The 25342-nt window shown below is 40.9% G+C and overlaps 1 long non-coding RNA gene across 1 annotated transcript in view; it reads left to right on the forward strand.

The window, feature by feature from the left end:
- The window catches only part of LOC130914425 (uncharacterized), a 118795-nt gene that overhangs the window by 92434 nt on the left and 1019 nt on the right, over positions 1 to 25342 (forward strand). The window lies entirely within an intron of this gene.

Below are 25342 nucleotides of genomic sequence, written 5' to 3' on the forward strand. Positions count from 1 at the left end.
GCGTCAAACTTTGAGGCAGATGGGCTACAGCAGCAGAAGACCACGCCGGGTGCCACTCCTTTCAGCTAAGAACAGGAAACTGAGGCTACAATTTGCACAAGCTCATCGAAATTGGACAATAGAAGATTGGAAAAACGTTGCCTGGTCTGATGAGTCTCTATTTCTGCTGCGACATTCGGATGGTAGGGTCAGAATTTGGTGTCGACAACATGAAAGCATGGATCCATCCTGCCTTGTATCAATGGTTCAGCCTGCTGGTGGTGGTGTAGTGGTGTGGGGAATATTTTCTTGGCACTCTTTGGGCCCCTTGATACCAATTGAGCATCGTTGGAGTGCCACAGCCTATCTGAGTATTGTTGCTGACCATGTCCATCCCTTTATGACCACAATGTACCCAACTTCTGATGGCTACTTTCAGCAGGATAATGCGCCATGTCATAAAGCTGGAATCATCTCAGACTGGTTTCTTGAACATGACAATGAGTTCACTGTACTCAAAGGGCCTCCACAGTCACCAGATCTCAATCCAATAGAGCATCTTTGAGATGTGGTGGAACAGGAGATCCGCATCATGGATGTGCAGCCGACAAATCTGCACCAACTGTGTGATGCCATCATGTCAATATGGACCAAACTCTCTGACGAAAGCTTCCAGCACCTTGTTGAATATATGCCACGAAGAATTGAGGCAGTTCTGAAGGCAAAAGGGGGTCCAACCCGTTAGTAGCATGGTGTACCTAATAAAGTGGCCGGTGAGTGTAGATAACTTAGTGCTGAGAGAAAAAAATAACATTGTTTAAAAAAAAATTAAACAAAAATGTAAGCAATTACTCATGGTGTTACTCATCAGTGTATTATTTTCACCAAAAACTTTTTAAATGGTACTTGAGTACATTTTTTGGATGGCTACTTTTACTTTACTTACTTTTATTTTGAAGTAACGCTACTCTTACTTGAGTAAAATTTTTGGCTCTTCTACCCACCTCCGGTATATTGACAGATGTCGTCATATTTTCAGGATCAAAGCACTGTATACCAGAACGGTGTTCCGGCCCCGAATCCTATACCGGAACGGCGTTCCAGAAAGTTCTGGCCCATTTTCAGCCCTGATTAGCATTCTAGTATTAAAAAAACGCTTCAGAAAACTCTCCGAAACACTGAAACAAAAATCTTCTTGCAGTGTTATATTTTACAGCCATGTCTGGTGTACATTGGTGGCTGCCTCTTAATGTGAAAAATGATAATAGCGGTAATTTGTTAAAGAAAAGTCCATTCTACGGTCATACAGATGGGTGGATTTGTTTCAAGACACGCTTTGTTTCACCCAAATTGCACATTGCATTGCAACACGATCACCTAAATGACCGAAGTACTCTTTAAACATCAAGCTGTCACATTTGAGTGCAGTTTGGAAAACGGTTAGCTTTGCAACAATATTACTCAATTGAAATAAAGCGTCAAAGCACTTTGCAGTCCGGCGTGTCGTCCAAGTAGAAGGAAGGCATCCTTCCTTGAAATGGAGCAGATTTGGAGAGCCCCGCAGTGTGGTTTTTGCGCTTGTTGCCTACACTTGACATTTCTGAATATAAATTTTGTACGTTTGTTACTTAAGATGTTTTGTTCTGGACTTGAGTGAGGAGCAGATGTCCACACTGCCCTGTAAATTTCAACCATCTGAAACATGAGCATTAGTCATGCTTGACCATATGTGTTGCAGGAAAAACAAGCTTGGTCGAGATACGAATTCAATCAGTCTTCCGAAACTTTGCTGCTTAGCTCCAAAGACTCTTGGTGCTTCCACCAAGTGGTCTCTCACTAAGCTGTGGTAAGGAACTTGAAGGAATCTGACCTTTTAGCCAGATTGCCGGAACGACGCCAGCGGGACCGCCGGACCCGGGCTGGAACAGATCCTACGACCCGGGCCAGCGAGATCCCGACAAACTGGCCAAAAGGCCAAACACTGTGTGTTGACCTTAGTCTTAACCAGTGTTGTTAATCTTACTTTAAAAAAGTAATTAATTACAGTTACAAATTACTTCTCCCAAAAAGTAATTGCGTTAGTAGCTCAGTTACCTGAGTAATTAGTTACTTGGCAAAGTAACTGGTGATAATTAACAGGTCACACAATGTGAAGTTTAAAGGGTTTTTGGGACAATTGGCCCTAGCCCAATTCTTTACCTTAAAAGTAACTAGACACAGGGGTATTGCGGATATTGCGATAACTAGATAGTAACCTTTGCTATGTGTGGAAGTCATTTAATGTTGTGAATCAACCGTTAAAGTTGTTAAAATTGCTCCCGTATTGCATTAGTTCCCTTCTGTCTATTTTGGACATGTGTAAGTTTAAGTTTTAAAACTGTTTCATCATTTAAAGATATATTTAAATTAAGTTTTGCCGATTTAGGAGCATTTTAGATAAAAAGTTACTTAAGTTTGCTAGGAAGGTTCTCTACAACAGAGCCTTTCTGAGAAGTCTACTGCTTTAAGATGGCGGCTGTATACTAACACATCGAGTTCTTTATTATACATCTTGCTAATGCCGCCGTGTCTGTCATTTGCATCTAGTTCTGTATATATGTGATATCTACCGAAGCATCATGTGGGCGTAGTTTGTAGGGTATCGGCTACAGTCAGGTATTATTGGAGCCACCTAGCATAGTAGCATCGCGTTTGCAACGGCGTCACACTCCCTTGCCTCCTCCCCATTCCTGCTCTGCTCTCTCGTCTCCGTGAGTCCGTCTTTTTCAGACTTTTCTCGCGTCAGTCAACCAACATCGTAACACATAGTAACGTACGCCTTCCCCGCCTCTGTAACGGTAACGGTGTTGCAGAGATGAGAAAAGTAATTAGATTACTCACTACTGAAGGAAATAACGCCATTGGTAGAGCTGTTATTTTTTCTACGCCGTTATTACCAACACTGGTCTTAACCCCTTTTACTGACTCCATTGTGAAAGCTGGAAAAATGCTTCGAAGCACAAGTTGACAATTTATTCAGGTCGACAGCGATCAAACGGCAAGGCGAAACAGAACCAGACTCAGGCGAGGAGGCAGACTCCTTCAAAGGTCACCATATCACAAGTCAACAAAAGGTTCCCGAGAAAAAATGACAATACTTAGTTAAACATTGTTCTTTTGAAGGCTCTCGCGGGGCGGGCTGTGGGCAGGAAGAAGGGTGTGTTTAGGATAATCTATCGCAGTTCGGGCTGTTTAGTTGGTGCGTAACAGTTGCTGAGTTACCGTTACTGGGGCAACCGCAGTGGGAGATTTGCCCCCTCAGCGTCAAAGTTGCTCTTGGAGTTTTATCTGTCTTGTTATCAGTGGTATATAGGGCGTTCTCCGGTGTTCCTTGTGTTGGGACAGGACGTCCCGCCATTTATTCTGGACTGTCCGGAAGAACTGACGTGGAAACATGGGCTTGTAGATGTCTTTTCTATCACCTGTTAGTCAGTGTCAGTCTTGCTCAGTCAGCTGCAAGTGCTATTTATTTTATATCGGGAGTGTTAGAGTAATACAAACAGTCGATCGGTAAATACGAGAAAGGATACCATTCCCTTCAAAACGTACACTGGCAAATAAGAGCAAAAAGTTGTCCTAGTGTTTTTTTTTTTTAAGAATGTGCAGTACATAGAAAAAAGGAATGGAAGTTAAAAATTTGGGGGGGCAAACATTGCCTGTATTGTTAACTCATTCACTCCCAGCCATTTTGACCGGAGCAACGCCCTTCGCTCCCGGCCGTTTTACTGGATTTTGACTGATTTTGCAAGGCCCACAGAAAATTCTGTTCTATTGCTATATAAACATGGAACCCACCAAAAGAAAGATTAGACTCTGTTCTTTAACTCATTTGCTCCCGGAACCGTCTAAATACGTTTTATTTTTAAATGCTCAACTGTCCCGCAACCGTATTTATACGTCTTTTGCGTTTTTTTTATAAGAAGCATATATAGCTTCCGCTGTATCTGAGAACCAAAGAAAAACGCTCCAAACCAATTTTAAAGCAATAAAACTGGCCACTGGAGGGCAGTAACGCATTTTGGAAGACTAGACAAGCCGATTCAACAGCAGTGAACGGCCGGCCAGCATTGTCAAAGCGCTGGCGGATTGAGCCCAGGCGGCGCTCCGTCCGGACAAAACAACGAGAGGACGCCTGGGACACCAGGCGCTGGACGATCGTGCAAAACGAGTGAAACCCCCCGTGGAGCGGCTCGCCTATCAGACCCCGCAGAAATGCAAAAATAATCCATTTTTGTGAGACAGACAACGATGAGGGAAAAGTTTACACAGCTGACGTGGCGACAACGGCGTCATCTCGGCGACAAACCGTCATCTCTCAGTCGTTGTGTGTGAATAAATTGTTACTATTCTATCTAAAGCTCTATTTGTCTGGTTGTTCATAGTATTTTGTAAAAGGAAAACATTATTCAGATGTTTGGGATGTAACTAATGCAAAAAATAGCTTTGTTAAAGTCAAAGTTATGTTTGAAATGTATGCGTTTACAAAAAGCTCATTTTCTCCGTTTTTTCATCAGAAATTGGAAAATTGCTCAAACTAAGCTATTTTCTAATGTTGATTTCTAAAGAATGGAAAAAGATACGAACTTACTTTTTTTTTCTGCTGAAAGAAGAGAGTCCAATCTTTCTTTTGGTGGGTTCAAAGTTTATATAGCAATAGAACAGAATTTTCTGTGGGCCTTGCAAAATCAGTCAAAATCCAGAAAAAACGGCCGGGAGCGAACGGCCTTGCTCTGGTGAAAATGGCTGGGAGTGAAAGAGTTAAGCAGGGAAAAAAGTAAGTTCGTATCTTTTTCCATTCTTTAGAAATCAGCATTAGAAAATAGCTTAGTTTGAGCAATTTTCCAATTTCTCATGAAAAAACAGAGAAATTCAGCTTTTTGTGAAAGCATACATTTCAAACATAACTTTGACTTTAACACGGCTATTTTTTGATTTAGTTGCATCCCCAAACATCTGAATAATGTCTTCCTTTTACAAAATAACATAAACAACAAGACAAATAGAGCTTTTGATAGCAAAGTAACAATTACACATAACTAACTGAGAGATGTCGCTGTTGTGGCCGCGACAGCCGGGTAAACTTTTCCCTCATCGCCGCCTGTCCCATAAAGATTGTTGGACTTCGCCCCCCGGCCAAGCAGCACGGAAACGGCGACACCCGAACGGAAATGGTGCGCAGCTGCTTACCGCTTCCGTGCGCCAACCGGGAAGGCAGAAATTCCGCGCGTGTACCTCTTGTAGGGTTACTTTGTACTGACTCCATGTTCCAAAAGTTTGAAGAAAGCTCACCGAAAACAGGTTGACAATTTATTCGTCAACAATGACAAAACAGACGACGGAGGAACAATGCTAAATCCAAAACAAGGCTACATAGAAAAGTCTCTTGTTATCTCAGTGTCCAGTGTTTTTTGAAGGCTAGGCAGTGTGGTCCGGGCCGAAGGTGTGGCTGAGTGTTGTTTTGGGACCATCCCTCTGTGTCCGGTTTTGGGCGGTTAGGTTCGTCTGTGGATGGGACGTGGTTGCCACAGCGACCTTGGGTCTTGACGTCCCAAGCGCCCGCTATCAACTTGTTATCCGGGAGATGCTACTTGTTTTAAGACAGAGCGCACTGCTCATTGTCCTTGCAGTGGCCAGGAGAACTGATTGCGATAGTCGGTGCGTCAATCTTGCTCGTGACGTTGGGCTTCTGTGATAAGATGGCGTTGTGCTATGTCTATTCTGCTTCTTTTCATTAAACTATGGTGTGCTATTTATTTTATATTAGGTGTGTTAAAGTAGTAGTAGTAGTCCTACATAAATATGAGAAATGATACAATTCCCTGATTAATTATATTACGTGTGTTAGAGTAATGCAAACAGTTAGACTGTGCCTATGAGAAACGGTAACATTTTTCCATTCCCCCTCATGAGCCCTGATAAGGCGATTCACTTTACTGTGTCCAAGGGCATGGAGTGAATTCTGCCTAAACCAGGGGTGGGCAAACTATTCCACAAAGGGCCGCAGTGGGTGCGGGTTTTTGTTGCAACCCATTAAGACGACACATTTTCACCAATCAGCTGTTTTAGAAGTGCAATCAGTTGATTGCAGTCAGGTGCTTCTCATTTCTGCTGAAACCTCATTGGTTATACTATCTGTGCTGGGTCAGTTGGAACAAAGACCAGGACCCACTGCGGCCCTCGAGGACCGGTTTGCCCACCCCTGGCCTAAACTATAGTTAGATGAATGTGTTAGACTAATGCAAACAATTATATGGTGTGTGTGCGAGAACGGTACCTATTCCCTTCAAGATGGATTTTTTTGAGCCTCTGCGGGGTCTGCTCGGCGAGCAGCACGGACTCAACGGCATCTTCCGCTACACTAGTGGTCCCGGTCGTTCTGCTCGGTCGTCCAGCGCCTGGCATCCTTCCGCCGGCGCTCCGACCGTGCGGCCCGGCCGTTCGTTGCCGTTGAATGCGCTACTGCCCTCCAGTGGCCAGTTTTATTGCTTTAAAATGGATTTTCAGCTTTGTGCTTTGGAGCTCAGTCGAATGAGAACCCAGAGATGCAAAATCTCGTATGGAAAAAAAAACATAAAAGACGTACAAATACGTCTTTGGGACACTGAAACAATTAAAAATAGAACGTATTTATGCGGTTTTGGGAGCAAATGAGTGAAAAAAGGTTTTGTGATTACGACAATTTGCCTCTGGTCACAGATTAAGTGAATTACTATTACTTCTAATGGAGTCAAATTGCCTTAGTCAATCACACTTTTATGGTTAAAACTTAATATTGACTTTCAAGAACTCTATCTAATGACTTCATTTGCAAGGCGCCCGAAGCATATCATTTTAGCACAATTAAGACATACAGTAATTACCTTCGATGAAACGCAGCCAGAAATTTGTGCAATGAATGGTGACCATTTGAAAACAATGCAGACTGGAATAATTGATGAGACAAAAGTGGACTTGGAGTCAGTTCTGTTAAGCATTTGTTTGCATGTTCATCCAGTATCAGAAACATTTAAAGGACCACATTAAAATGGCAGACAATTAATGGAAGGCTTCTTTGTTCATATCAGGTGGCAAAGATTTTTTTTTAAAATAGACTAGCATTAGTTTCATTTTAGGTAAAATTTAACACAACATTATCCCAACTCAGGAGCTATCCAAGCAGAAGCACCAAAATGTTTACAGGCTCCTGCAGAGACTGATGGTTTCTGCCAGATTTTCAGTTGCTTCCAGCTTGGGAGAACACTTTGGTTTTAGTTCCAGTGCAACCAATCTAATTTCGAGGTCCTCAGGCCCACCGTGGAGAATATTGTAGTTGGCTACATGGTTTGGGTCAGGCTGACAGGGAGTGTGTTTGCAGCACTAAAAGAAGATGAGAAGGGTTCACAAACCAATGAACCCTTTGAACCCTGGCAATCACCAAGCACAGAGACTGAGACGACCTAAGAAGAGATCGTGGTCCATTTGCAAACAATTCTCTAGTGTGATTTCCCTCATAAAAATCAAGTAAACTCTTCGAACTCTAGTCTGCATCAAACAGTCACAGACCACTGTGAAGTCATATCCTCTGAGAACAATCAAGCATAAACGTTTGAATCTGGTGTGCACAACCATTTGGTACAAGACTCCTTGAAAACATTGACTTGGTCCATTTGCAAACAATCTCTGGTGCAATGGAGTGTGGATCACTTCAATTACTGTTGTTGACTGAAAATACAAATTGACCCCTTAGACCAGGGGTCTCCAAAAAGGTTGTCAAGGGCCGCTGTGGGTCCTGGTTTTCGTTCTAACCGATCCAGCACAAACAGTTTAACCAATAAGGCTTCTGCTAAAACAAGCATCACCTGACTGCTGACTGATGACACTTGTAAAACACCAGATTAGCAAAAAGGTTTTGTTTAGTTTGAATGAAATTCTGCACCCACTGTAGCCCTTTTAGCTCATTTGCTCCCAAAAACGTAATAATACGTTCTATTTTTAATTGTTTCAGTGCCCCAAAGACTTTTACGTTTCTTTTTTCACAAGAGACATCTCGAGGTTCTGATGCAACTTAGCTCCAAAGCACAATGCTGAAAATTAGGGTTGTTCCGATCATGTTTTTTTGCTCCCGATCCGATCCCGATCGTTTTAGTTTGAGTATCTACCGATCCCGATATTTCCCGGTCCGATTGCTTTTTTCTGCTCCTGATTCAATTCCAATCATTCCCGATAATTTTTCCCGATCATATACATTTTGGCAATGCATTAAGAAAAAAATGAATAAAACTCAGACGAATATATACATTCAATATACAGTACATAAGTACTGTTTTTGTTTATTATGACAATAAATCCTCAAGATGGCATTTACATTATTAACATTCTTTCTGTGAGAGGGATCCACGGATAGAAAGACTTGTGACTTTGTATATTGTGCCTAAATATTGCCATCTAGTGTATTTGTTGAACTTTCAGTAAATGATACTGTAGCCATTTAACTGTTCTGCCCAAATGCATGATGGGAAGTGCACCCATGACTGTGCATAGTGGCACCAATTGATATATCTTCTCTGCGTTGGAAAAAAACACATGGTGTTAAGAAAAAGATCAACTACGATCTTTCTTCCCCACATTGCTACCCACGATAGTCCTAATTATTGAGAGGGGGATTGTAAGGCTTTAGCCAATTACAAAAATGTTCCAAAAACTGCCAAAATTCACTCTACTCATCTTACGCTGCCTTTTAGCGCTATGTAGTATAGGTGAAACGGCGCCATTATAGATTGAACGCGACAATGCGTGAGTGGGTTGTGCAGCGCATGCGTTAATTGCGATAAATATTTTGACGTGATTGAATTTAAAAAACCATTAATTACCGCCGTAAACGCGATAAATTTGATACCCTACTTTAAGCTAAAACTAAAGACTCTGGATGAGTGTAAGACATTTTGTCTGTAACGTCAAATACAATTAGAAAACGATTTCATTCAAAAATATATATATATTAAAAAAAGGCATGTTCGATATTTTTTTGCCGATTTTAAAGCTCAATCTTGGTCTCATCTGACCAAAGCACACGGTCCCAGGCTTCAACTGGGACCGTGTGTATTTTTGTGTGAGACCAAGATTGAGCTTTTTGGCAACAAACACTCTAAGTGGGTCTGGCGTGCCACGAAAGATGCGCATGCTGAAAAGCACCTCATACCCACTGTGAAGTATGGGGGTGGGTCAGTGATGCTGTGGGGCTGTTTCGCTTCCAAAGGCCCTGGGAACCTTGTTAGGGTGCATGGCATCATGAATGCTTTGAAATACCAGGACATTTTAAATCAAAATCTGTTACCCTCTGCCCGAAAGCTGAAGATGGGTCATCACTGGATCTTTCAGCAAGACAATGACCCTAAACATATGGCCAAATCTAGACAGAAATGGTTCACCAGACACAAAATCAAGCTCCGTCCATGGCCATCTCAGTCCCCAGACCTTGTTTTTTGGGGTGCTAATAACTGTGACACACATTATTTGATGTCAAATAATTATTTCTTTATGTAGGATTTTTTCCCCCACTGAATAAATGCACTTGTATTGAAGGTTGGATTTTTCTCTTTTTTTCCTATTAAGGTCCCATATTAATATTAGACACTAAAAAACACATCTTAACCAGGGGTGCCAATAATGATGGCGGGCACTGTAACTGGCATAGCATTATGGATTCAATTGTGTCTTAATTGACCCACATTATACAGACTACAGCCTATTTGATCAAGTTTTCCATTTAAACACCTTGTGGGACAAATCAGTCACTTATTGGAATCACTAAGATGACGTGTTTATTTTGTCATCTTCATTTTTCAGTCAGGTCGTTATAAGACTTTAACCTGGGAAGGTCATTACAGACTGAAATTTCAATGATTAATCATTTTTCCGTTGTATAAAACAGGCCTTATTTCCAGGACTACTACTTCTCCTACCTCTTGAATAACGTCGAAAAATGTTCTTACCAGCCTTTTCCCGTCTCCTTTTCTGGCAGTTTTCTCACAACCTCTCAAAAGTACCTACCTCAAAATAGGTCGTGAAAATGAAATGGCCGTGAAAAGTGGTCCATTCGGGATACTTCCCGCACAAATATGCAAGCTGGCCCAAACTTTCAATTCTCACCTGGAAAGCCGTAAAACGCATCATCAAAGTCATTTCTTCTGTGTCATGTTGGTTAGATGTTCGAGGTTAGAGAGTACAGTAGGAGAATATTACTTTTCCAGTCACCAAGACTAAAAAAAATTGACCTTGACTAGGCACTATGGTCATAAAACTGTTTAGATACCCAAACTAGGATTTAAAAGTGTTTTAAAACAAAATGATGATACTTTGGCTGGTTACTGTCAAAGCACTCCGCTAATCATCTGTGCTGAACTGGCCACAATTCTAGTGTAGATGTGGCCATGTTAGAAAGGGTTCCTAGCTTTTCTTTCAAAGATTTCATAGATTAGAGTCATGTGAAAAAGTTGGGACACCCCATTAACATATTTTTTGGACTTCAAGTTGCACCTGAATATACAGTGGGGCAAATAAGTATCTAGTCAACCACTAATTGTGTAAGTTCTCCCACTTGAAAATATTAGAGAGGCCTGTAATTGTCAACATGGGTAAACCTCAACCAAGAGAGACAGAATGTGGAAAAAAAACAGAAAATTACATTGTTTGATTTTTAAAGAATTTATTTCCAAATTAGAGTGGAAAATAAGTATTTGGTTAATACTGAAAGTTCATCTCAATACTTTGTTATGTACCCTTTGTTGGCAATAACTGAGGCCAAACGTTTTCTGTAACTCTTCACAAGCTTTTCACACACTGTTGCTGGTATTTTGGCCCATTCCTCCATGCAGATCTCCTGTAGAGCAGTGATGTTTTGGGGGTTGTCATTGGGCAACACGGACTTTCAACTCCCTCCGCAGATTTTCTATGGAGTTAAGACCTGGAGACTGGCTAGGCCACCCCACTTTGAAATGCTTCTTATGAAGCCACTTCTTTGTTGCCCTGGCTGTGTGTTTGGGATCATTGTCATGCTGAAAGACCCAGCCACGTCTCATCTTCAATGCCCTTGCTGATGGAAGGAGATTTTAACTCAAAATCTCTCGATACATGGCCCCATTCATTCTTTCCTTTACACAGATCAGTCGTCCTGGTCCCTTTACAGAAAAACAGCCCCAAAGCATGATGTTTCCGCCCCCATGCTTCACAGTAGGGTATGGTGTTCTTCGGATGCAATTCAGTATTCTTTCTCCTCCAAACACATGAAACTGTTTTTCTACCAAAAAGTTTTATTTTGGTTTCATCTGACCATAACACATTCTCCCAGTCCTCTTCTGGATCATCCAAATGCACCCTAGACGGGCCTGGACGTGTACTTTCTTCAGCAGGGGGACACGTCTGGCACTGCAGGATTTGAGTCCCTGGTGGCGCATAGTGTTACTGATAGTAGCCTTTATTACTGTGGTCCCAGCTCTCTGTAGGTCATTCACTAGGTCCCCCCATGTGGTTCTGGGATTTTTGCTCCCCGTTGTTATCATTTTGACGCCACAGGATATGGAGAGAGTTGAAAGTCCATGTTGCCCAACGACAGCCCCAAAACATCACTGCTCTAGAGGAGATCTGCATGGAGGAATGGGCCAAAATACCAGCAACAGTGTATGAAAAGCTTGTGAAGAGTTACAGAAAATGTTTGGCCTCCGTTATTGCCAACAAAGGGTACATTACAAAGTATTGAGATGAACTTTTGGTATTGACCAAATACTATTTTCCACCATGATTTGCAAATAAATTCTTTAAAAATCAAAGAATGTAATTTTCTGGGGGGGTTTTCCACATTCTGTCTCTCATTGTTGAGGTTTACCCATGTTGACAATTACAGGCCTCTCTAATATTTTCAAGTGAGAGAACTTGCACAATTAGTGGTTGACTAAATACTTATTTGCCCCACTGTAAGTCACACCAGCCATAAAATGCCCAACGAAGAGAAAAAAAAACAAATATAAATCGCACCGGAATATAAGTCGCATTTTGGGGGACATTTACTTGATAAAATCCAACACATAGAACAGATCTGTCATCTTGAAAGGCAATTTAATATAAAAATACAATAGAGAACAACATGCTGAATAAGTGTAAAGTGCATGAACAACGAAATGCAAATATACTGTCCTCACCAGGACGCTACGGCTCGGTCCTGGCTATATAGCGAGCTAAACTTCCAAATAACGATGCTTAACGTTCGTATAATTTGCGGAATCAATTTCGTCCTCGATACCAAACAGGTTCGCATCAACCTAAAAAATGATAATTAGGTGCTGTTACAGCAATGCCACAAACGGTTAGCATGTGTTCGCTAGCATTAGCACATCATTGAAACAACCACACAACTGGCTTTAAGTGTCCGATCGCGGGTGGAAAACACACAACAACAACAACAGAAAAGATGATACACACAGGCGTTGCCTCTGTAGAGATATTTTACAAGCATAAACAATGAACGTAGGTTCGCAGCCGTGTTTCTGTCTCGCTAACTCGCCCACTCACTCAAGCTGCGTCTGTCTTCTTCTGGCGTGTGAGCGCTCTTCTTCACGCAAACAAGTGCGAGTGCGCCCTCACGTGGGCGAGAAAGCGCTACAAACTAGAAGCATGCATTTCAATATAAAAAAGTCAATAATACAATTGAACACACATTGCCAAAGGCAGGGCACGAACGTGGCCACAGCTATTAAGAGTTATTCATATAACTATAGAATAAAGAACATGCTAACAAGTTTAACGAACCATCAGTGTCACTCCAAAACACCAAAATAACATGTGAAATGATATCATAATGTGTTGATAATTTCACACATAAGTCGCTCCTGAGTATAAGTCGCACCCCCAGCCAAACTATGAAAAAAACTGCGACCTATAGTCCGAAAAATACGGTAAATAGTCAGTTCAAATTTTCACATTTAAATGTCTGATTTTGTTTTTTCTTTATCTCTGGAAAAGAAAGTGATTTAATTGCAGGCAATTAACATTGCTTTACTCATTTAACCAAATATATCAACAAAAATGCATATTCTAACTGAGGAAAAAGTTTGGACACCCTACCACCAAATAGCTTGTGTTACCCTCTTTGCCTGAAATAACTTCAGTGAGGCGCTTTTTGTAGCAAATCTACCAGTCTTTGACATCTGTCTGAAGAAAGTTTGCCCCACTCCTCAACGCAGAATACTTTCAGCTGTGAGATGTTTGAGTGGTTTCTTGAATGTACAGCCCATTTAAAGTCACCCCACAGCATCTCAGTGGGATCTGAATCTGAATTAAGATCTGGGCTTTGACTCGGCCTTTCCAGGAGTCTCCATTTCTTCCTTTTCACCCAGTCCTTGGTGGATTTACTGGTTTACGGGTGTCCTAATAACCAGCACGATCATAACACATTTTGCCGTAAATGAGGGGCTTAGAGGGATGTCATCACTCGAAATCAATATCTCAAGCCCCCCAATTTACTGCAAAATGGACCCGAATTTGTGTTATGATCGTGCAAGTTATTAGGACACCCCTCTGTTATTGAGAGAGTTGGTACGCTCCATTAGCCGCGGGAGCTAAACTGAGGAAAAGCTACAAGTGATGTCACCACTCGAAATTAATATCTCTATAAAAGCATAATACTGTATCAACAAAACCGTTGCAGCACAAATGATTGACATCATCAACTTCCGGGTCATCCTCTTGCCGTTGTGTTGCGTGATTTTGCCGCTGTGCTGTGAGCCGTTTGCTGTTGTGCTACGAGCTATTTGCTGTCGTGTTGTGGCAGTTGGGATTCGGTCTTTTGCCAATTTGCAATCACACTTTAGGAATTGGGGATCGTGTTGTGGCAGTTTGCATTCGTGCTTTTTTCTTTTGAAAAGCGTTTGTAATTTGGGTTCGTGCTTTTTTCTATTTACAAAGTGTTTGGACTTTGCATTTCGCCTGACACCTCTCGGCCACCGTACATATGGCCAGATATGTTAGAAAACACACAGGCTTCCATAGGGTGTCCTAATTTTTTCACATGAATGTGCAACTCTTTGCAACACTTTTTATGGTGCAACTTTAAAACAAAACAAAACAAAACAAAAAAAAAACCATAAACCAAATACATACATCCGGGTAATAAGTTAGCTAAATTTGTGTGGGTGTGTTTTCTATCCTCCTTTCTTCATAAATAGTTAAACAAGTTGAACTCTAACTTGCCGACCACTTCGACCTTTTTCTTAAATCCCTGCCACGAGCCAAGATACACTGCTGGCCAGAGAGATAGGAATTCTGGCCATAAATGTTCCAACACTTTCACTTGCTCTTGTTACACCACTTGGCAGAATGTTTAAGACTATTTCCTTTCATAAACATTGGTGCATTTGCAGATATGTTGCAGGGACATCTAAAATAAATACAATTCTACACAAAAAAGGAAGAATCTGAGTCTGGATGACAAGATGCGTCGCCTCTTTCTGTTCACTCATCTTTGCACAAATGTGGCACAAATGCAGAAAGGGAACTGCGTTCTCACAGGATGGAAAAGTGGCTTTTCCCAGAGGCCCTCGAACCCACCAGAGGATGTGTCTGATGCCAAGACAGGGTCCAGGTGGTCTCGCTTTTGATCCTCACCAGGCCGTATCCCTTGAACAGATCAGTCGACGTAATCGCATATGTTTTTTAGGCTACTCAGGGGAAACAGTAGCGCCTCACTTCCCCTTACGAGGCATGACCTCAGTAGTGGCAGATCGCAGCCTCACCGCAACAAGGACCTCCCGGCAAATAGGCCTCTTTGTCATCCCTATCTAATCAGAAGGGCGGCAGATAGTCGCTAAAGATGGGACGCTGCCAGATAGAGGGAAATGTGAACAGTGGTCTCATTCAACCAAAGAACATTGCCGGCAAGAGGCACTCTGGCACTCAACCTGAACTTCAACTTGCTGTTTACGTTACAATTTAGTCTGTGCTTTCTTAGTTTCTACAAGTATCTGCACTTATAGTTAAACACAGAGTGTGAATACTTGCTACCCCTGCCGGCTAGTTACAGAAACTTAATTCTCCAAGCCCTGGGCAATGCTGGCTCATTAGTGTAGACCAGGGATGCAGATGGCATAATGAAAAGGTAGCATCGGAGCTTTTTCGTCCTGGATGGAAGAACTAAGTGCTAAGTACACAAAGATAGGGGTGAAGAAGTTCAACTTGGCAGTTATACAAAATCACAGTTGAGACCACTTTTGCTATCAGTTGCGTTGTTGCCACAAACTAGGATATGGCGGAAAACACTCAGGTGACTTAAAGTTCCGCTCTGAGACCCCCAATTTAGCCAACTTTCAAATCTCAATTTTCTGGGGAAGAAAAATTTTGAACGGAAGGGCATTTAATTTTAAAAAAAAAACCTTATCTGGAGGTGAGAGCACGCGAGAGCAGAATTACAGACGCCATGACTTTAACGAGATATTACTTACCTTGTATCGATCCAAAAACTACATGTAGCATGTATCAATGAGTGTCAAGACACAGCTGTGAATGGCCACAGCTGGAATTTTGGGGGGATCTTATGGTTGAAACATGGTAATATAACAAGGGTCGCGGTGCAGAAATCGCAGACATCAAGGAGTGTTTGAGATGTTCTTTTTCATATATTTACCCTTTTAAACCGTTTTTTCTAATTTTTCTTTGTTTGGATCCATTATTTATCATCTAAAATATCGGAAAAAATGCGACAGGAACAAAAAAATACAATTAAGCGATAGTTATGAGGTAAACATCCGTGACTTTTTTACAGACGCCACTTTTTTCATTTTGACGTAATTTGTTTAAAAGTTTACAATATGCGAGTGAATAATATTTTTAAAATTTTAAACGAAATATTAGACATCCATTAATGATTATAAGCTAAAAATGACCGACATTTTGAATAATATATTGAATTACCTTTGTTTTATGGCTGGGTTGAAACAAAAGTGGTTACTTGACGTCTGTAAACTTGGGTTTTCAGGGTAAAACGGGCGAATTAAAAATAGTTTGGGGGCTTAATGCCCCATGAATCTGCTATGGCAGCATATAGACATATTGTTCTATCAAATACAACAGTTTTTTTGGCTTAAAATACAGCAGTTTCTTTTAAAGAGGAGTGCAAGAGCAGAAACTGCTTTTTCAGTCTTGTCTGTGTTTTCCGCCATATGTACTATATTTTCTCAATGTTCAATGATTTAACCCTTTTTGTTGACCTGATTTCAACTAATATCCTTCTCAGTCTGAACTATAGTTTCAATCTACAGTAGACATCTCAAAAGCTTGATCTTGACTTAGTCCTAGTCCCTTAAAGTCAGTTTTAACATGTTTTAACAACTTTCAACATGCCTCTGTCTTAATCCTAGTTTGAATCTCAAAGTTTTGGCCTAGATATAATTTCGACCTACCTTTGTCGTGGTCGTAGTCTCATACCTTAGTCTTAGTTTGTTCTCAACCATATTGGTATTTATCTATGTCTATGAATTAGGGGCAGTTCATATGCGACACGAAGACGCAATGACTGTGTTGCGGAGTGGCCTCACGTTCGTACGGTGTCGGCGAAGACGGAAGGCAAAAACGCAAACCTTGGAATCCTGCCTCCAAAGTGGAAGAATTCGATTGCGGGGGCTTGAGGTGGGCTTGCTTCGCATGCATATCAAAAGCTCCCGAGGCTCGGGACCACGCCGATAATGTTAGCACTTGTACACGTCACATTGGGCGTGCGCAGCGGTGCTACTAAGCATTAAAAACAGCAAATATGGTAGAACATCGGCTTTAATTTACTGTTTTTTTTTTTTTTTTAATATTTTAAATTAAAATTGGTTGAACGTTTCCATTTTTGTGCCTTTTTGAACAAAAGTTTGTTTGGAATGGGCGGGCATGTTGTCTTCCGGGCTGAGGAGGTCAAAGTGCATCATTCGCTGTCGCCTTGTAAATCTGCACTGCCCCCTAGGGCCTGGCATGAATACTACATCGTTTTCATGCGGAATTGCTACATTGTTCGAATGGAGACGGAACCATATAAATGCAAACATGAAATTTTTCGTCTTGGAGAGTCACCATGTAAACGGCCCCTTAATTTCAGGTCCTCTAAAACAGGGGTCTCCAAACTGGTCCTCAAGGCCCGCTGTGGCTCCTGGTTTTCGTTGTAACCGATCGAAGACAAACAGTTTAACCAATGAGGCTTCTGCTAAAACAAGCAGCACCTGACTGCTGACTGATGACACTTGTAAAACACCAGATTAGCTAAACAGTGTCGTTTTGTTTAGTTGGAACGAAATTCTGCACCCACTATGGCCCTTTTTGGAGTAGTTTGGAGACTGCTGACCTAAACGATAGTGTGCACCAAGTATACAGTTGTACACTCAAGACCAGTTTTGAATCAAAACCACATTTTGAAGATCTGTATGGTCTTAGATTCGACTCCCAACGAGACTCAGTCTAGGTTCCAACGATCCAGTACAGACAGTTGAACCAATGAGGTTCTGCTAAAACGAGTGGAACCTGTCTGCAATCAACGGATCACCTTTGTAAAACACCAGATTGGCGAAAAGGACTCATCTTTTTTGGTTGGAATGAAATCCTGCAGGAGTTTAGATATCTCGGGGTCTTGTTCACGAGTGAGGGAACAATGGGGCGTGTATCGCACGGAGAATTGGGGCAGCAGGAGCGGTATTGGCAGTCGCTTTATCGCACTGTTGCAACGAAGAGGGAGCTGAGCCGAGAGGCAAAGCTCTCCATCTACCGTTCGATCTTTGCTCCTACCCTCACCTATGGTCATGAACAATGGGTCATGACAGAAAGAACAAGGTCACGGGTACAAGCGGTCAAAATGGGCTTTCTCATACGGATAGCTGGTGTCCCACTTAAGAGACAGGGTGAGAAATGTGGCTATTCCCGAGAAGCTTAGAGTCAACTTGCTGCTCCTTCATGTAGAAAGGAGCCAGTTGAGATGTTCGGGCATCTGGTGCGGATGCCACCAGGGCGCCTCCCTATAGGTGTTCCTGACACGTCCAGCTGGGATGAGACCTCAGAGTAGGCCCAGAACCAGGTGGAGGGATTATATCTCGACACTGGCTTGGGAGAGCCTCGGGATCCCCTAGTCAGAGGTAGTTGATGTGGCCAGGGAAAGGAAAGTTTGGGGATCCCTGCTGAAACTGCTGCCCCAGCGACCCGACTTCGGCTAAGCGGTTATGTATGTATGTATGGATGGATGGAAATCCTGCACCCACAGGAGCCATTTGTGGAATAGGTTGATACCCTTTCTCCAAAATATTGGTCCTTAATTGGACGTCAACCCCACAAAATCTGTGTCTTTCCTCGGTGCAAACCTACTTTGGGATTCATCTCGATTCAGTTTCAACTCCTATAAATACAGAATTAGTCTTGAATTATTCTCAGTCACTCAAAAGTTTGGATCTTGACTTGGTTTCAGTCTGGCTGGGTTATGTTCTTGCTTTTGTCCTAGCCTAGAATAAGGGTGGGCAACCTATGACAAACAATGAGCGATTTCAACCTAGTTTCCCAAAAAAAAAAAAAGCCAACACTTGGAGCCGCACGCAGACATTGGCATTTTAAATGGTTGTGTCAGCTCGATTGTGTATATATACTGTACGTGTGTGTATATACTCTGTGGTGCATATTATATTTAACAAAGGAGTTTACCTTTCTTTTAGTAAACAGAATAAGTGCTCAATCGTGAATAGCGACTAAGACTTGAGGGTATGCCTTACAAGTGACAAACGTGACATTGCATAGTTGGTGGATTAATGACATGCATAACTATGTAAAGTCGCGGTTGCTACTCGGAAGATGCACCTAAAAGACTTTTTGCTCCCGAATGGCGCAAAGATTTCTGGGTAACATAGTTGGTAAATTCATAATCAGCGTGAGTGTTCTGTTAACAGACAAAACAGTTGTCCTGGCTTGACGAGAGGGATGTTAAATTTCTTTTTAAAATGTCCCAGCACTGGAATAGATTTTAATGAAATTATTAATTTATTTAATATAGAATGTGGTTACTGACCCTTGGCATAGAACATTGAAAACCGGTACAGCAACTACACTAGTTGCAGAGCGTATGGTCTGAACATTGGGATGCCTTTGAGCAAAGCACCAAACCCGAGAAACACTTGACTAATGACAATGATGTGATTCAGTGATATTAATGTATAGCATTTTAAATCTGTCATCACAATACAGAACAAGTTTTGAGCGATATTCTCCGCTAAGGAGGCAATCAAAAAGGTGTACCTTTAAAGTCAATAGCAACTTTGAATGTTCTTCCCATGTAGTGTGCCATGGAACATTACTGTATTCTATCATAGACACAGACAGGCTTTGTTTATGCTTGGTTGCCATGTAGATTCAGCGACTCAAGATTCATAATTCCCATATTGTCATTCTACGGTATACACAACGACATTTCTCTCTCGGCTCAGTGCAACTCTTCATTGTTAGACAGGCCTGTAATGTTCTTCCATTAACGTCACTTTAAATTACGATTGTTTTTACTATCATGCTCATTTAATAATTTCCCGATGGTCAAAATAAATACTATCCAAATCTAGGTAATAGAAAAAAAACACAGTTTAACTCAATCACTTGAGTTCACCTCGAGGACTTGCTGAGGGATTTTCCATAATAAATGAGGATTTCTTTTTACTAACAGCAGGCCTGGCTCGCAGCGTGATCATGACGATGTGCTTAAAGAGGTGCTCTGTAAGTGATTAACTACACATTTTCCACTTAGTCACAAATACTCACGTTTTGTACTTCGGAAATGGTAGAGGCTTGTTTTTCTCTCAATGTTTGTGATGATCTCACAAACAAAATATACTGTACTTATACTTAAAGGGTATTAAAACACTAAGGGGCTGTGAGATATAAATAGAACAGTTATGTGGCAAGATAACAAATATTAATAAAGTTAACAAAAAAATAAATCGCATTCATGAGCAATTATCGAAAATGGATCGAAAATTGCGAACAATCGTACGTGCAATCGTTGTTTATCGACGAAAGAGTTGCGTTCGTGTTTTATCAAAAAATCGCTAAAATGGTTCAAACCTGTCATGCTATGTGGTCTACAAATAGCCATTTGTCGCAATGTAGTACCCATGAGTTCCCGAACGCGAGAAAAAGAGCTGGACTACGCAGACAATGAGTAAAATTCGTCCGTGCTAAGAGGGTGTCAAGTTCAAAAATATCAAAAATAGATCCTTAGGTGGACATTTGTAAAATTACCCAGAAACAAGGAGAGAAGACACTCAATTTTCTTGGCCAAGGAGAACAATGTGACTCGTGAGTCACCAAAATTGATCTAAAGGACAAAAAACCTCCTTGGTATTTTATTTAGGGGTTTTCCCTGAACAAGATTGATGCCGCCCTGAGGGAAGGGGAAAGCAAGCTGGCGACACCCATGTGGTTTTCGATTGGATATGTGTGTGCATGTAGGTGGAACTAAGTGAATACAACGTGTGGAAGCAAGAGCTTATGTAAACAAACATGTAAACAGTCAAAATAATCATATAAACAGTCAAAATAATCCAGACACTTCAGTTATGCAACGCTGCGGCCATGGAAGATGTCCTCGGATGGAAAATTGTCCTCGGAGGTCTAGACGAAAGTCCAGACGCCAGGTGCTGAGGATGCCTTGGAAGGTCTAGTTACGCAATGGTGCGGCCATGAAGCAAAACAGTTGTCACCCCGACCCTCTTTTACTCTTTGTAACACTTAAGCATTATACTTCAACCTGGTATAGCAAGCAATAATCATTTACCGGTTTATATACGTAAGAAAAATATGGCAATACGTATTATTCATGGTGTATATGAGCACAAGCAAATATATAAGTAAGAAAAATATGGCAATATGTATTATTTATGGTATATATGAGCACAAGCAAATATTCAATCAACCAACCAAGCAAACATTTAATCAATCAAACCCCGATAATTATCTCAACAGAGGGCAAATTTTGCAGACCCAGCCTCCAGCACGGTTTTGTGTGGTGCGCATTTTACACCTGAAAGCTATTCGAACTATGGACAAATGAAATCAGGTTTTGCTAAGAAATTGCTGATGAAAGCAGCCACCAAACACGCGCAGCCACCTAAATGTCCCGAGATATCAAGAAAGAGGACGACTGGCTCTGATGAGACCACCCCAGGCTAACCAAAGGAGTGGAGCAGCCAAGCACAAAATGGCCAGAGTGAGTACTCTTTTATAATAAAAACATATCACGCATTGGATATAGGACTGGACACATGTTTAAATTATCGCTCGTAAAATATATAGAACAAATCCTCAAATCCCATTCATATTTGTGTCTGTTGGCAGAGCGAACACCTGTGATAGCACAATAAATGATAATTATTCTATACATTAAATTATTTTGGGGTCACGGTGTATCAGCTTCACAAAAAAAAATGCAAAACAAACCATTCGGTGTTTCCCACACAATGTTGCCGTTGTTTCATCAGTGTGATTGCTCCTCGCAATGATCCTTTCATTAGGCTGCATTGGCTTTCGTTTGGGCTCAAATTGATAACCCAAAACACCAAAGAAATGTTCATAACTCTCCTCGTCACCATTAGAAGAATGTTCATTACGTCGGATTCGTCGCTGCAACTAGAAACAAAACTGTCCGCTATCATCGCTGCCATTCAGTAATAAGCAGTGAGCCGGTTGTTTCCTTATAGTGACGTCACGCACACAATAGGCTAGATTTCCGGGATCTCGTGGGCGGGTCCTTTTAGCTTGACAATCGATCCAAATTTCTAGCATTTTCTTGGTGTTGCGATGTGTGTAATTACACGAAGTGGCATGATATGAATCCAAAAGGCATGCGTTTATGGATAAATGATGGAATATTAGCATTTCCCCAGGTGTTGTCATACCCTTTAAAGTGCCGTAGCCGAATGTTTAGCTAGGAGCCCACCCAAATAATAATATAATAATAATATATACATATATATATATACAGTGCCCTCCATAATTATTGGCACCCCTGAAAAAGATGTGTTTTTTAGCTTGTAATATTTTTTTTATTCAAATAATATGGGACCTTAATGGAAAAAAAGAGAAAAATCCAACCTTCAATACAAGTGCATTCATTCAGTGGGGAAAAAAAATCCCACATAAGGAAAAAAATATTTGACATCAAATAATGTGTGTCACAATTATTAGCACCCCTGGTGTTAATACTTTGTACAAACCCCTTTTGCCAACAAAAAAAAGTCTGGGGACTGAGATGGCCATGGGAGGAGCTTGCTTTTGTGTCTGGTGAACCATTTCTGTGTAGATTTGGCCATATGTTTAGGGTCATTGTCTTGCTGAAAGACCCAGTGGTGACCCATCTTCAGCTTTCGGGCTGAGGGCAACAGATTTTGATTTAAAATGTCCTGGTATTTCAAAGCGTTCATGATGCCATGGACCCTAACAAGGTTCCCAGGGCCTATGGAAGCGAAATAGCCCCGCAGCATCACTGACCCACCCCCATACTTCACAGTGGGTATGAGGTGCTTTTCAGTATGCGCATCTTTCGTGGCACGCCAGACCCACTCAGAGTGTTTGATGCCAAAAAGCTCAATCTTGGTCTCATCTGACCAAAGCACACGGTCCCAGTTGAAGCCTGGGACCGTGTGTATTTTTGTGTTTAGATAGGCCCCCTACGGATCAGCCTCGAGCCCCATGTCCCGTCTACTGATAGTGAAGTCTATGATGTAGCCTATTAAAATGTACTTGATATGTTAGAATAAGTACGTACAATATCTTTTAGGGTATTCTTTTTCCCCTAAAGCAATTTGGCGCCCCTGTCACGAGATGGTGCCCTAGGCAACTGCCTAGCTCGCCTATGCCCAGGCCATGATTTAAGTCATTTTTTATGTAATGTCAGCTCACTTAATGTGCAAATATTTTCACCTTTTGGCTGTTTGACTTTGGAGAATCAGCATTTTGTCATAACTTACTGATACACTTCCCAGAAAAACACACTTCATCTCCATTTGGGTGGTTCAAACATAACCTTGTCAAATTTTTCACTATTCAGTTTTTTTTTTTTTCACAATATCTTCTATTTCTCCATCTGTCTTAAAAACAGTTGGCGGTATCTCCATACACAAACGAGGTGTGCGTTATGGATAAAGACAGGAGCTCCTGACTGTCTTTGCTCTTTCCAGTGCTCACAAATGGGTAAAAAAATGCCTTTCCAATGAGTCATGTCTTCACTGTTAAGGAACTAATACTTGGCCGGCGTTATAAAAGTGGCTTTTAAGTTTTAAGATAGTGAAAGCTGATTTGTGGTGTTTTTCCGCCTGTGGAATCCACAAATGTTTTGATGTAGCATAGAATGCAAAATTAACTTCAATACAATGGTGGCTGTCAATTTTATTTGTTAAATTTGTAATGGTACTAAAGAAATTAAGAGTCTCGATTTGTTATGGTGATAAAATATTTGTCTTTAATTATGACTTTATTTCTAAGGAAGCAAAGCTACAAATTTAGCAGTGTTAGGGCTGCAGCTATCGAATATTTTAGTAGTCGATTAATCAAGTAATCGGATAAGGAACAGAAAAAATTAAAAATACATGAGCTGAGCTTCAAACGGTATTTTTTTTTTTTTTAAATGAGGATCTTTGTACAACAAAAGAACAATTGGCTAACTTACATAGAAAAAGTCCGCTAGCTTAAGTGCTATAAAATGCTAAAGTTTTTTTTTTTTTTTACAATCCTCTTAACAAGTGGTTCAGACACATATTACCACAAAAACGGCTAAATATACCTATAAACTAAATTATGAATGCATTAAAAAACATTAGCTCAAACAAAAACTTAGTTTACGTTGGTCTTAACAGGGAGCAGTTGGATTCAGTCATGTGAAAAGAGACATACCACAGGGAAGTGTACCAACTAAAGATGTCCCGAGGGTCTGATCACGTCATTTTCAACGTATCGGAATTGGCAAAAACATATCGGACATGCCTTTTTTTAATATATATATTAATTAAAATCGTTTTCTAATTGTATTTCACGTTACAGACAAAATGTCTTACACTCATCCAGAGTCTTTAGTTTTGACTTAAAGTAGGGCTATCAAATTTATCGCGTTAACTGCGGTAATTATTTTTTTTAAATTAATCACATCAAAATATTTAACGCAATTAACGCATGCGCTGCACGACCCACTCACGCATTGTCGCGTTCAATCTATAATGGCGCCGTTTTACCTATATGTAGAGCTAAAAGGCAGCGTAAAATGAGCAGAGTGAATTTTGACAGTCTTTGGAGCCATTTATTAATTGGCTAAAGCCTTAAAATCCCTCTCTCAACAATTAGAAATATCGTGGCAAGCAATGTGGGGAAGTAAGATAGTAGTTGTTTTTTTCCTTAACACCCTATGTTATTTCCCAACGCAGAGAAGATATATCAATTGGTGCCACTACGCACAGTCATGGTTGCACTTCCCATCATGCATTTGGGCAGAACAGTTAAATGGCTACAGTATCATTTACTGAAAGCTCAACAAATACACTAGATGCCAATATTTAGTCACAATATACAAAGTCACATTTATCCTTTAAGAATTACAAGTCTTTCTATCCATGGATCCCTCTCACAGAAAGAATGTTAATAATGTAAATGCCATCTTGAGGATTTATTTTCATAATAAACAAATACAGTACTTATGTACTGTATGTTGAATGTATATATTCATCCGAGTTTTATTCATTTTTTTCTTAATGCATCGCCAAAATGTATATGATCGGGAAAAATTATCGGGAATGATTGGAATTGAATCGGGAGCAAAAAAAAAAAAGCAATCGGATCGGGAAATATCGGGATCGACAGATACTCAGACTAAAACAATCGGGATCGGATCGGGAGCAAAAAACCATGATCGGAACAACCCTAGTACCAACCCTAAACAATAAAACTAAATGCTTTCAAAATAAACTATTACAACGCCACTTTAATTAAATGATTACTCGAAGCAACAAAATTTAATTCGAATATTTTTTTTTAATCGAATACTCGATTAATCGTTGCAGCACCAGTGAATGCTTTCTATTGTGAACTCCTCCAGCACTAAGTGGGCTTCATCAGCTGTCACTTGTTGTTTAGCCAAGCCTGTCTGAACCCGCCAGTGTTCTCATTTTTTGACTCAAAGCAGAAACTCTGCAAGTACTGAAATATTATCCACAAACGCGCACATTCATGTGTATTTTATTGTCACACTCACCTTAACTCCCCAGCATCAACTGTGTGGAGAATCCGACTACCCCTACCACATTGAAACACATCTGGA

This window comes from Corythoichthys intestinalis, chromosome 4 (genome assembly GCF_030265065.1).
Source record: "Corythoichthys intestinalis isolate RoL2023-P3 chromosome 4, ASM3026506v1, whole genome shotgun sequence".
NCBI lineage: Eukaryota > Metazoa > Chordata > Actinopteri > Syngnathiformes > Syngnathidae > Corythoichthys > Corythoichthys intestinalis.